Source organism: Rhinolophus sinicus, linkage group LG06, assembly GCF_036562045.2.
Source record: "Rhinolophus sinicus isolate RSC01 linkage group LG06, ASM3656204v1, whole genome shotgun sequence".
Lineage (NCBI taxonomy): Eukaryota > Metazoa > Chordata > Mammalia > Chiroptera > Rhinolophidae > Rhinolophus > Rhinolophus sinicus.
Window position 1 is genome coordinate 91,968,111 of NC_133756.1, and position 14,339 is coordinate 91,982,449.

Below are 14,339 nucleotides of genomic sequence, written 5' to 3' on the forward strand. Positions count from 1 at the left end.
TATTATACTGTCATAATAACTATTTTCTAAAAACTAATTGAGAAAATCTCCTGATGACAACAATAAACTCCAATTAAAATATCTTAACCCATGTGGAAATTTCAGTTTCCCACTTGAATGGTCTCACAGTATGAACGTGTGCCCTGCTAGAGTCTAATGAATTCATAATGGTGACATCCCTCAGTCAGTCAATGAGGTAGTGATTTGGGACTCTTACATAAACAGACATAGCCATGTCTTTTTCCACCCTTTCTTCAGCTATAGCTATATGTAGGTGGAGAAGGTAAAATGGAGGAGAAAGGAAACTATTCTGATAGAGGCCAAAACTTACAGATAACGGAAGTGAAGGTGGTTTAACGTGTGATTAATTCAGCTCACAGCTCCCATTAATTCTCTATTAGCTCTGCATGTATGCATACCTGTGGGTGGTTTTCAAGAAATTAGAAAAGTTCTCCAAAACAAGCCTGACCTCTCAGCAGGAAGAGGGAACACCAGGCAAGGGTGCAGATGGCTTGTGGATGAGGAGTAGCTGGTAAACCACCTGCCAGGTGAGTGGCTGGGCTCTGGCCACCCAACCCTCAAAATAACATAAGGAGGTCAGTCTTCTTAAATCAGATGCAAAATAAGCAAATATGTAGATCTGAATTAGCACATTCAGATAATGGCTAAGGGTGCATCATGCTTCATATTTTGTCAGATCCTAAGGAGCACAGTGTCAGTGCCAGAGAAATCTAGACCGATAGGAACTTGGTCTACAAAGGACATAATACAATCAGATTTACCATATGAAACAGAGAAGGGGATGGGAGGGGAGGTAAGAGAAGGGAAAGAAAAACTTCTAAGGCTTCTTAGGAGCATTTGAAACATTATAAAATGCAAATTTTTACTTCATAAAGGTATGAACATGAGGAGAGAGAACAAGCAATGTGAAAATTTACCATTCCAGAGAAATGAAAAACCTTTCAAATACACATTTACATTTCACACATGCTATCCAGAATGTCATAGTAGAGGTATAATGCTCACACATAACAATCTCCCTGAGGCCACATTCCCGAACTTTTCTTTCTTCCTTCTGGTGATTAGATTGAACAATGCTCTGCTGACACTCACTAAAATGACAACTAGGAAGGTTTTTTTCCTTTTTTAGAAATAAAACACTCATCTGGGGTTTATTTCTGTGATTTATAGCAATGGAAGTCCATGCCAGCCACAGAATTTAGGGCTGCCTGCAAATGTATTTATGACCTGCTTTAAAGGTACAGTAATTTTCTGGCTTTCACTCTGATCAACTGCATGTATGTACTGATTTCACGGAGGGAGCAAAGGTGGGGAGAGTAGGATTGGTGAACTTTGTCTTCATCAAAGACTAAGGAAATTTCAAAATCTAAATATTAATCTACTTTTCCATGAAAATACTCGATCTAGATTTTCCACATTCTCAATTATAAATTTTATTTTAAAAAGTTAAATTTCTAAATGAAACTAGAGCAAAAGAATGGTTAACTTATCTTTGCATAAACATTAAATGGATATGGCTTTACCAATCTAAATTGATGCTTTCTGCAAAATTTTCACTTCCACACAATCAGAGCACAGTGAGGGCATCTATCTAGAAACATTTGACAGGAAAGTCCAAGCAAATTGGGACCTTTCCAGGGGCCTGGAGGCAAACAGAGTACACTATTCCTAAGGTAACTGCTGACCCTGACTTTACAGAAGAGATAATAGCATTCACTTGTGACAAGTAGACCATTTATGTTGGGCTTCTGTAACAACTCATACTGTAAAATAAATTTTAAAAATAATTTTAAATTCACTTTAGAGCTATGACTTGATACATTTACTAAGTGAATATTATTTTATTCTTTCCAATGGTATTTCATGAATGCCATTAATAGTAAAATGCACATTATTTCATGTGCCCTTGAGGAAGAATACAATGCTGCTAATTAAACTATGATGCATCCCATTTCAGTGATGTAGAGGGAAAAACGCATCTTAGAATTAATAACATATAATAAGACTCAAGCCTACTTATTTCCAAATTCCAGGCTACGATGTTTCAGCAGAAGAATCCAGAGGTTGATGACAGAGCACTGAAGGCCTGCGGCAAATCATACTAGAAGATTCTTACTCCCTGACTCAAACATTCAGGTTAAACCAGGTTAAGTAATTCCATGATATGTTATAGGTTGATCACAAATGAGCAACTCATGTCTTTCTTGGCCTCCCTGGAGATCTTCCCAACCACTTACTGCATAGTCTCTGGGCTCTGGTTTCCATCCCCTATCACAATCCCTTCACTATACATACAGCATACACAACTCACACAGGTATACATTCTCACATATGCACAGGGCTTGAGACAACTTCCTTATCCCTTTTGCTGTGATGGTCGGATATATCCATATGAATATTTCCATCTGCTGACTGCGGATGGAAACATCCAGAAAGGAAGTATAGGAAAGCATATGCACATTTTTCTATATTTTTGTGTTTTTCAAGAATGAATAACAATAGGAAATTTTTATACATAAAAATAATGTCACTTATATACAACGCAGCTCAAATTGTTATTATTAAATGCATAAAATAGTCAAAATATCAACTTTTTGTTTTTTTGTGGATTTCTGAGCCATTTTGGGGGAAAAAACACTTGAAATCAATTAATGCAGCAAAAGAGTTATACTACAAAGATAACTCTGACCAGAATCATCTCAGGAGTGATCAGCACTCTTTATCTACACAAAGAGTGAATGAGTGAGTGAGTGAGTGAGTGAGTGAGAATGTAAATACCTGGCTAATGGAAAAGCATGGTCTAGTCCCAGCTGCATTTTCCTGTCCTTATATTATTTGATGTGATCTTATATGATGCTCCTTCTTGAAAGGCCCATTTCAGGCTTTCATGATTCCATGGTCTCCTGGTTTTCTATCTATCTCCCACTCTTCCTCTACCTGCCTTTTAAGTGTAGGTGTTTCCCAATGTTCAATCCTCGACCCCTTTCTTCTTCTTTACCTCTCCTAAGGGACCTTCTTTCTTGGGTCCCTCTCTAGCTCAACCTTTTCCAACAAATAACTTGTCCAAGGCCAGCCAGTTCGTAGGAAAAGACCTTAGCTCTTAATTCTAGTCAATAAACATTTATTGTGCACTTCTTATGTTCAGTTCTTACTAGGCACTAGAGACACAAAATAAACAGAAGCTCTGAACTGTCTCAAATGAAAACACATTTCAGTCATGTCAGACTGAACCCAACTATACTCTTAAGCAAGGATTCCTAACCAAAATGTCACAGTTTTATGGATTCTTCACAAATGTACGACAAAATTCTGATCATTGAATGTATGGAATTCTTTCTCTCTCTCTCTTTAAACTGGGGGTACATATTATTTATAGCAGTATGTGTTAGGTAAAATATTTTGCTAAGAAGGTCATATGACTACTGTGTTTTTCCGAAAATAAGACCTAGCCAGGCAATAAGCTCCAATGCGTCTTTTGGAGCAAAAATTAATATAAGACCCGGTCTCATATTATATTACATTAGATAAGACCTGGTCTTATATTATAGTAAAATAAGACTGGGTCTTATATTAAGTTTTGCTCCAAAAGACGTATTAGAGCTGATTGTCCTGCTAGGTCTTATTTTCAGGGAAACACGGTAGGTTAAGAGAGTATTAAAATGTATTGTTAGGAGACAAGAGAAATAAACAAGTATGGAAATTGTGGAAATCTACGTAGGCAAAGTGAGACACTGAGCAGTAACTATCTCTCTATAATTATTGCTGATGCATTTAACACTATTTTATATCTTTAATTCCTTTTAAGTGTGCCCTTAAAACTTGTGTCATGGACTTTCATTTAAACATGGCAAATAAAACATATCAAATCCCACCAACATGACAGTAAAGAAATAAAAATGGCATAAAACTATAAGGCTAAGGGCAATAGGAGCACTCAGGAGATATCAGCAGATTTCTGGAAGCTGAAAAGCGATGGATACATGGTAACTTGCTAAGCTTAACTAACAACTGACTAAGCCTGCAGTGGGGGAAATGATCCAAAGACAATATAATTGAGAGTACAGAATCTCTGTCATATTCAGGAGTTAGTGATCCCAGTTCCTCTCAGAGTGGTAGTGTAAGAGGAAGCCAACACAAGAGGCTTGGTTAAACATTTTCATAAGAAATAGTTAGGCCTCAATCTCCTTCCCCATCCTTTGAAAGAAAGCATAATCCCTCTCCATTCTTTCAGACTAGATGAGATTTACTCTCGAAGAGGTTGAGCTAGAAAGGCTCTGACCTTTTGGACACAAGAAAATGAGATTAAGCTGTCATATGGAATACAAGGATGTTAAGTGAATGTCTACATGATGAATGTGAGATTTATCCAGCCTTCTTCTCCCACTCAACTCCCAGAACAGAGGCAGCCAGAAAAATATTGGAGATTAATCCCTCAGAAAACTACCCAACACACATGTGGATCTCCCCCAATGAAGCACAAGCCCCTAACAGGACCACTGTGATGCCAAACAGCCAACAAGCCTCACCATACATAGAAAGCTTCCATTCAGCATTTTACTGCCTCAGTCTTAAATATAAACAAACAACCAGGGTTATCAGATAGTTATAGAAAGTTTCTAACTTGATTGAGTTACATGCTCAAAACAAAGAAAGGTGAAAAACGGATTTGGAATGCAAAGAGGAGAAAACTATAATACATCACAATTAATTTTCATAGATATAAGAAAAAATATTACACTCATAAAAGAGGAACAATAAATAATAAATATGAACATTAAGATAATAAAATGATCTTGGAAATTTTTTAAAAATTACAGAAATCGAAGATAAAATTTAAGAAATCTCCCAGATTTGAGGAAATCTGCTGAGAAGAAATTAACAAAATTATTTTGTAAAAAGGGGGGGTGTGAAATGGTGAGAAAAAGATTCAACATCCATATAACAGACATTTCAGAGTGAAATAAAAATGAAAACATGTGAAAAAAGATTATCAAAGAAGTAATACCAGAAACTCCAAGAACTGAAGAACATGAGTCCCCAGATCAAAAGGGCCCACAGGATACCCAGCTCCTTAAATAACAAAAGATCTTCACCAAAACATATCATGATGAAATTTTAAGACATAAAAGTTTCCAGAGGGGGAATGAAAACAAACAGTTCACATACAAAGGACTAAGAAACAGAAGCATTCAATTTGTCAATAGAACATTCAATTTGTCAACAGGAACATGGAAACAAAAATAAAAACTCTGAGAAAAAATTCTTTCCAATTTAGATTTCTATACCCAGCCAAAATATTAAGTGTGAAGGGAGAATGAAGACAATTTCAGATATACGCGGTCTGACAAGTAAGTTTGTGAACTTGTTGCAATGATGTTGCTAACCTTTTTTGATATCAGAGGGATTATTCATTATGAATTTTTACCAACTGGACAAACAGTTAACCAAGTTTACTATTTGAAAGTGCTGAAAAGGCTGTGTGAAAAAGTTAGACGACCTGAACTTTTCACCAACAATTCATGGCTCTTGCATCATGACAATGCAACAGCTCAGCACACAACATTGTCTGTGAGGGAGTTTTTAGCCAGTAAACAAATAACTGTATTGGAACACCCTGCCTACTCACCTGATCTGGCCCCCAATGATTTCTTTCTTTACCCGAAGATAAAGGAAATATTGAAAGGAAGACATTTTGGTGACATTCAGGACATCACAGGTAATACAATGACAGCTCTGATGGCCATTCCAGAAAAAGAGTTCCAAAATTGCTTGGAAGGGTGGACTAGGTGCTGGCATCGGTGCATAGCTTCCCAAGGGGAGTATTTCAAAGGTGACTGTAGTGATATTCAGTAATGAGGTATGTAGCACTTTTTCTAGGATGAGTTCGTGAATTTAATTGTCTGACCTTGTACAAAGCTTTCTTCCAACGTACCTTCCAAGCACACCTTTTTGGGAGCTTCTGAAGAAAGCATTCCATCAAAATGTAGGTGGAAAATGAGAAAGACATTGGATTCAGGAATCAGAATATTCCATGGGGCTTAAAAAGGATGTCTCCATGAATAAAACTGGCACTGACAGACTGTCATGTATGAATAATGGAGAAAATATATTTGGGAATAATTTTGTGATATGGATAACAGAAAACTAAGCAAATAAAAACAGTTCAATTACTAAGTTTTGGAAATACAAAAATTGTACAAAAAGACAGTATAATCAACTGTAAATAAAATTTACAATATCAAAATAAACATCAAATAGTTATTTAATCAAAAATAGTGATATTGGGGGAATTGAGGAAGGAGAAATAGATGTGTATAAGGGAGAGTGGTTAGGTATTAAAGTTAAATCTTCAGTTCTATAGTAGAAAATCAATGGATCTGATAGTTAAAAATGTTAAAAAATAAGCAGATTATTTACAAAGAAGGCGAAACACACCAGAAGAAGCCGCTAAGAGAATTAAAGTGGGTGTTTCTGAGAAACAAATCAGGAATGGAGATGGATTAGGGCAAGAGGACTGCTATTTTTCATTATAATGTTTTTTAATTAAATGGTATTTTAAATGTGTAAGTATTATTTCGATAAAAACAAAAACTTAAATTTCAAAAAGATGACAGATAAGGTGGTAGTTTCAGCCTCCTGAGGTCCAATGCCCTTAAACACTGTGAACTCACGCTTAAAAACAAACAAAAAAAACAAGAGAGAAAGAAAGAAAGATTGAAAGAGAGAAAGAGAGGAAGGAAGGAAGGAAGGAAGGAAGGAAGGAAGGAAGGAAGGAAGGAAGGAAAGAAGGAAGGAAGAAAGAAAAGAACCTAGGCTCAAGGAATCAGAGAGTCAAGCTTGCAATAAGTAGATGGATTCAAAAAGTCCATGCTACTTCTAGAACAGTAACAGACCAGGCCATGCATTGCAGGTTGTGTATTAAATTTGACACAGGTGAAGATGCATTGGAAAAATTTAACAGAAAAGTGGAACAGTTTGAGTTAACAAATGTTGACATGGTTCAGTGTGATCTGTGCTCATTATCCACTGGAATGTCCAAATTATTTGATACAGCAATTATGAATCCTCCCTTTGTGAACAAAAATAATAAAGGAATAAGTACAACTTTTCTGAAAATTGCTTTGGAAATGGCAAGAACAGTAGTATGTTCTTTATACACATTCTCAACTAGAGAATATATTCAAAAGAAAGCTGCAGAGCAGAAATATCAAGATAGATATTACAGAGCTGTCATATGACCCGCCAGCATCATATAAATTTCTTAAAAAGAAATCAGTGGACATTGAAGCAGACCTAAATTGGTTTTCTTTTTAAAAAACCTCCAAAGACAAAAGCAGCTTCAAATGTAATTAAATAAATACAAAATGTGTTTATTTAAAAAAGTGCCACAAATTATAGATTGTTTTTCAGAATGTAATAAAGATATTGTGATTATGTGTCATTGAAAAGTTACTATATTTTAGAGATACATACTGAAGTATTTACAAATGGTAGGATCGGTGTCTAGGATTTGCTGTAAAAAATTGGGATGGATAAAGAGCAGGATTAGAAATCAAACAGCACTGGTCATGTGTTGATGATTTTTGAATATTGGGATCCACTATTTTATTCTGTCTACTTTTGTATATATTTGAAATTTTCCAAATAAAAAAGTTAACAACAACAACAAAATGGTGCTATCCACAAAACTGAGAATCACTGTAAGTATGCTAGTCATTTTTTACAGCCAAGCAAGGCCATGATGATTAACATCTGAATTTGTTCATAACAGAAATTAGAGGTAAATCTGTCACTGTTTAACAGTTTGGGAGACTACAACATCAAGGAACAGGAATTTGTATTAATCCACACTATTTCCATGACTGGCTTAGTTCTCTTAGAGACTTTTTAAATCTTAGGCATCGTCATTTTTTAGTAATTACTTGCTGTGCTTTTCTGTTAGTGGTAAAAAATGTAATAGTGTATATGAATGTCATCTTAGATTTAGTGAAATAAGGTAGATGGGTTGAGGAGAAAAAAGTGGCAATTAAAACATAACACACTCTAACAACGTGTTCTAATTTCATAAATGTTAATATGAAGAAAAGAATTTGCCTCTTGGAATTGATGAAACACAATATTTCCCCCCAAAGTATCCTTTCTTATCGCAACCCTTCATCTCTACTCTAAATCAGTCTTTAGAATCAGTAGATCCACAGGATGATATCTGCCTCCATCTTAGTTTGCAAGTGGTGTCCCTACCTCCTCCTACTTTCCTCATAACACTAATTTGAAATTACCAGCTTTGTGTGCCTCTCCTTCTGTCCAATGCCAAGCAGGGCAACTTGTTCCAGAAATACTCAGAGCATGATTAAACATTTCCCTTTGTGCCTTTCCAAGTGCTTTGTGCTCAGTGGGTCCTAGTGAAGGACTAACATGCCAACGTCAGCGTGGACTTGCGCCTTGTGCCAGTCAGGGGTTATTATTGCAAAGAACAGAAACTAGCTCTGTTTGTTTAAGCAGAAAAGAACTTTGTTCTGGAGGTAACCCACAGCATCTCCAGGAGGGCTCGACAACTGGATGTAGAGGTTACGTTGCCAAAAATAACACTTAGAATGATGACACAGAGCCAGTTCAGTCCAGACACCTCTCTGGACCCCCAGGTCCAGACTTTGGAGCTGGCCCCGCGGATTGCCCCCGACCCCCGGCTTCATCAAGAGGTGTTGCTGACTGGAACATCTGCCAGTGGGGCAGACTCTGGGTCTTGGGCCCACCTCTATGATGCAAGGATATCTGGGAAAGGAAGCATCTGGCACTTTTAGCTCCTACAGTGGGGAGTGGGCTCTGCCTCATAATGTGGGAGAGCCCCCAAAATGGGAAAGGTGGCAGTGTTCAAAAGGAATGACAAGTGTCCACTCTGTACTATAAACAAATACCTTTGAAAACCAAAACACAATTTAGAGTAATAGAGCACACACAGAGTATAGAGTGAACAAGTTTTCCTTTCATCTTTGTCTAACTTGATTTGGTGCAGTTTTATTTTAGAACCTGAATACATGCCTATTTTATGGTTATTCAAAAATACAGATCGTTTGGAACTAAGAATTTCAAATATGATCTTGGATAATTAAAGAAAACCTGGAAATAGCCTCTTTAATTTAACCCAGTGGTGGCCACAGAATAGATGCCCTTATTTTAGTTGATAATTGACTAATTATCTAGGGAATAATTATTAAGTAGAAAAGAATAAGGATAGATTTTCATTATAAACCAAGGAAAGAATATAAAATAGCTATGTTACATAAATGCCATGTTTCCCCGAAAATAAGACCGGCTCTTATACTAAGGTTTGCTCCAAAAGATGCGTTAGGGCTTATGTTCGGGGATGTCATCCTGAAAAATCATGCTAGGGCTTATTTTTCAGTTAGGTCTTATTTTTGGGGAAACAACGGTGTGCTAAGCTGAATTAGACATTGGCAGATTCGGGTATAAGTGCCTCAGAGCTCAATTTAAACTGCAGAATCAGATTGAGGAGGTGATTTTAAAGTCATGTGAGCCAACTTCCTACCCAATAAAAGCATTCCCTCTTGTTACATTCCTGACAGGTGGCACAAAATACATCACTTTCAGTACAGTATGTTATATTGTTTGTTTCTGACCTTTTTGATATGGATTCTATTCATCTACGAATCCAACCAAAGACTGCATTAATTTCTTCTGTACTGTTGGTTAATGCTCAAGTGAACTAAAACTATTTTTACAACCCAAGCTGTTGTTAATCTAGGACTTCTACTCCCTATCACTGGACAACTGATTTTAGAATCAAAACGAAGCCAACATCTGTTATTTTAAAATGTAATCTTAGTTTCAGCCCGTACTTTGGGCTAAGAGATATCGAGTTTAATCCTGATTGTCATCCAAATTCACTAGTGCCTTGATCTTTGCCTTTATCAACAAACCTGATACATGTATGATCTAAATACATCTCAGTCATTGAAAAAATTGTAAAAATGTTAGGATCGAGGGAAGAACTATGAAGCAGGCCAGCAGAAACCACCTTCTACATTGGCTTTGACACCTAGAACATTCTTTGGGTACAGCAGATCAACCTGGCTATTAGAGCAGATCCCAGACCTCATTTCTGCATCTCACCTACAAAGATTACTCAAAAGCCTAGTTGATAGATGTGTCCCAGAAGGATTGTGTAGCTGTGAAAAATTGATGAGTCTGGCTCTATATTAAATACTCTAGGTTATCTACAATTTAAAGGAATAGTAGGAGAAATATTTGATACAACACAGAACTCTTCAGTGAAGCAAATACCATAATCCAGTACCTCTATTTTGTAAGGCTTGATTTTCAGACTAGGTTCACATATTGAGTTACATACACATTACACATGAGACAGAATATGGACATCAAAATTCTATGTTAGGTATTTTAATACAGGCTTTAAAAATTATGACTAACTATGTACACAATATACATTTTAATTAAAACAACTTTGATAAATAGTTACCATTTTAAGAAAACACATGGTTAAACTTCTCTATTAAAAATAATTGTTTTAAGTTTCTTGCCCATTTAAATGGCTTCTAAGACCAAAGACAATCTGAAATTAAAATGTTCTACTGGAATATAGAATCTTCAGAAAATCTAGCTTCCAAATGCCGAAGGATTGAACATTCTTTTTCTACTTCTAAAGGAAAAAATGTACAGTAAATTCATTCCAGAGATTGAATCACACTTAAAATAGTTATGCCAACTAGTCAAGTGAAAAACAATTAGGGAACAGAGTTTATAACGTTACTGATGATATTTGGTAAAACAAAAATTAGCTATTGGATAAGTAAATTATTCGTTTCATCATGAATGAAACCTTCAAAACATCTAGCAGCTTTTCTACCATATACTTGTGCAAGCGGGATAGAAAACAGAGTTATAAGCAGCTGAAATAAGCTCTTATACCAAGCATTCTAATTAACCAAGTCCTAATCTCAATAATTAAAATGGAAACTACATTTAAAAGCTATATAAAGACCTGTGAATCTGCAGGCATTAGCTTGTTTGAAACTGATTTTTTTTTTTTTAAAGGGGCTTAATGAGTTCTCCTTAAGCATTTACCATAATCATCTTGCTTTGTACTAAAAAAGCAAAAAGTCAAACAGCAAATTGTGAATTATTTCTATGGTGTCTGAAACATCATAGAGAGCACACAGACAATATACAAATTATCTAATTACATTGAGAGTGAAGTTATTTATCCCTTAGAACACTAGCAATCAATGTTTATTTTGTAGAGGTTTGGAGTTGGCACAATATTCTTTTTTAATATGTCCATATCTTCCATTTTAGAGTACAGAAACTGATGTAAATTAAGACTTGTTCATGGTCAGCATAAGTGAGATGAAGGGTTAAAAGCTCTGGGATGCAAGAACATACTGTCTTCAGTTTCTTTAAATTCAGAGTATTTACTGAGGACTTAGAATGTGAACTCAGCACACAATTTCAGTTAAAGCTCTCTCTGGGTGATAGTCCATTAACTGTCATTAGAGATCACTGCAGTAAGCCCTTCCTTATTTAATAAGCCATATCCAGGTGAAATCTCGCTGAAAATAAAACCTATGGTCTAATTGCCTTCAAATTTTAGCAAGTTCAGTACATGCTTGGTCATTTTTTCCCCATATACTATCAGGATTATAAGGCAGGACATATTTGGCAGACAGTATAAAGAGGAATGGTATCTCAAATAGAACTATTTTGTGTCCTATTTTAAAGGATAATCATTTGATAAGTGAGACCTAATTAACTATATTATTACACATTTTAGCATAGAGTAATTTTCATAATTTTAAGACCTTATTGTAAAATATGAAGTGGAAATTTAACCATGCATATGGACACTCAAATATATGAGGCTCTTCTAAAAATAGTCCCTAAGATAACTAGATTTGTTGAGAGAAGTGCAATCTAGAATGACACTCTATTGTCATTTGCTTCAGGTTGGAAAACTGGAATCTTCAAGAAATTAGGAATTGTTCTGTACACAAACTGCACTGGTTTGATCTTCAACTTCCCTGGAAACTTCCTATGCTGAAGGGACCTGCTGGGCCTTCAAAGACATGAATGTAAGTAGTGTGCAGTTTTTTGGAATTAATTACATTTGGAACATTCTGAGTAGGTACTCTCTGGTACTATAAGCATATGGTCATTTTTACATGCTGCTATTTCTGTAAAATTGACATTCTTTCCATCACCAGAATCTGCTTCCTTAAAGATAGCTGGACCAAATCAGAAAATGACTGCAATTTAATATCTTTTTCTACTTGAAGCAATAGGCTTGCTAAAATCAAAACATCTGCTTATTTTATTTCAGCGATTTTTGCCAGAAGCAACTGAATATTGATCAGCATCTCAAATATTACATTTAACTATCTACTTTTACATAAAAATAATACGACTTTAAAATACTATATGCCAATGTTGTTTGATGATGACCATTTACCTGAGGAAACCAGGATGGTATCGGAACAGGAAAGGAACACTTTGAGTATTAGTCAAAGGGCTGAACAACTACTTTTTTAAGTGCAGTGAGATGTATTCACCATTTACCAATTCCTGCACTTGTCCCTTTTCCGCTCCCTCTTCCATTCCCACCAGCAACTATTTAAAGTCTTTCTTTTAGAATTCCCTCTCATTTCCCTCATTCTCAGAGGCCACTCTGAGGCCATCAGGTAAAATGCTTCAACTTCCAACTCCAATACACTAGGCATAAATCCATGGGTTTCTTTCCTCCTTTCCTCCCGGGATAAGATCTCACTCTCTTATTCAAGGCCAGACCTGTCAAAACTGCTGGTCATCTTACTCCCCGACTGGAGCTGTCCAGCAGAATTCAGCGTCCCTCCCGGGCTCCTACAGTGGAGCCCACAGACACTTGGCATACAAAGTCTCATGTCTTAAATGTAGATCCTCCCCCACTGCTCCTACTCATTTTTGTATCTCTGGCACTTCTCACTAAGCCTAGCAAGCAGAGGTACTCAACACATATGTGCTGAACTGAAACTACTTACTTTTAAGCATGAGTTATTTTCAATAGCTTAAACCAGAACTGAGCTCGTCCCAGATTGTCTGCAGAACAGCATATGACTCTGCTCCACTTTATTTTTCAACACATAAGTGACCCAAAAAAGAGGAATGCGAAATTTTCAGTGACTAGAATTGCCAGATAAAATACAGACTGCCCAGTCAGAATTGAATTTTAGATAAACAACAAATCATTTTTTAGTGTAAGCATGTCCCAATTAGTCCATTTGACATATACTAAAAACAATTGTTGTTTATCTGAAATTCAAATTTAACTGGAAACCTGATGTTTATTTGTTAAATCTCACAACTCTGCCAGTGACTCTAAAAGTTCTCAGAGGACTCCAGGAATGCTTCTTTACAGCCCCAGGAGGTTTGCATCCAAGCTCTGCAAACTTCTGATCAGATTTTATGTCTGTTGATGCAACTGGGTATCTTTCTGAGCATCTCAGTTAACAACCTTTAGGAGACGCTTTTTGTTATGTAAAATTTTCACTTATTTTGCTATTTCATAGAATTCTCCTCTAATACCATCCATCAATAATTTTAGCACAAAGAATACTGTAATGATGCTCAATCTCTCTTGAAAAGCTGACATTCATAGTTATTTGCTTGAGTTAAGTCTTGGCTACATATATTAATAAACAATTTTTGGAAATTTCATATTTTCAATTAAACCGGCAAAACACAATAAGGAAAGTAAATAAATCTTTCATTTTGGGATTTCTTGTCTTCATTAATCAAGCACAGTGAGACACAGAGTCCTCAGTAACAGACTGGGGAGAGGCAGCCTGGCGGGCGGAGGTGGAGCCTGTGATACAACAGCAGTGGGTCTTTGTTGGAAAAGCCTTCCCTAAATGTGAAACATCTGTACACCCGAGCGCTGCAGCTTTATTGTGTATGGGCTAGCAATAGGAAAGAGTTGCCTCTTTTAGCACCGTGTGAATCTTGGAGGCTTGAAATCTTGGTCAACAGAGGAATTCCTCACAGGCTGCTTAGAGACATACCTGTCTCACTAACAGAGGAACAGGCCGGTTTCTTCTGCAAAGGAGTACCATTTCAGAGCAAAAAACTGCTGTGTGTGCCGGTTTACTGATTAGTGGTGATGGTGCAATGGAATTTATAACCCAAAGTGGAAGGAAAGATGCCCTACAGCTTGTTCCAATCCTGAAAGTTCCCCACATGCATGCAGTCTTTAGGTGTTCTTCACAGTGACTACAGAAAAGACATTCAGTTCTTATTTCCATGAAAGAACT

General features: G+C 36.3%; 1 protein-coding gene and 1 pseudogene across 4 annotated transcripts in view; one reads left to right on the top strand and one right to left on the bottom strand.

The window, feature by feature from the left end:
* ELMOD1 (ELMO domain containing 1) overlaps window positions 1-14,339 on the bottom strand; it is a 68,765-nt gene that overhangs the window by 53,033 nt on the left and 1,393 nt on the right. The window lies entirely within an intron of this gene.
* LOC109436844 (rRNA N(6)-adenosine-methyltransferase METTL5) lies at window positions 5,336-7,370 on the top strand (annotated as a pseudogene).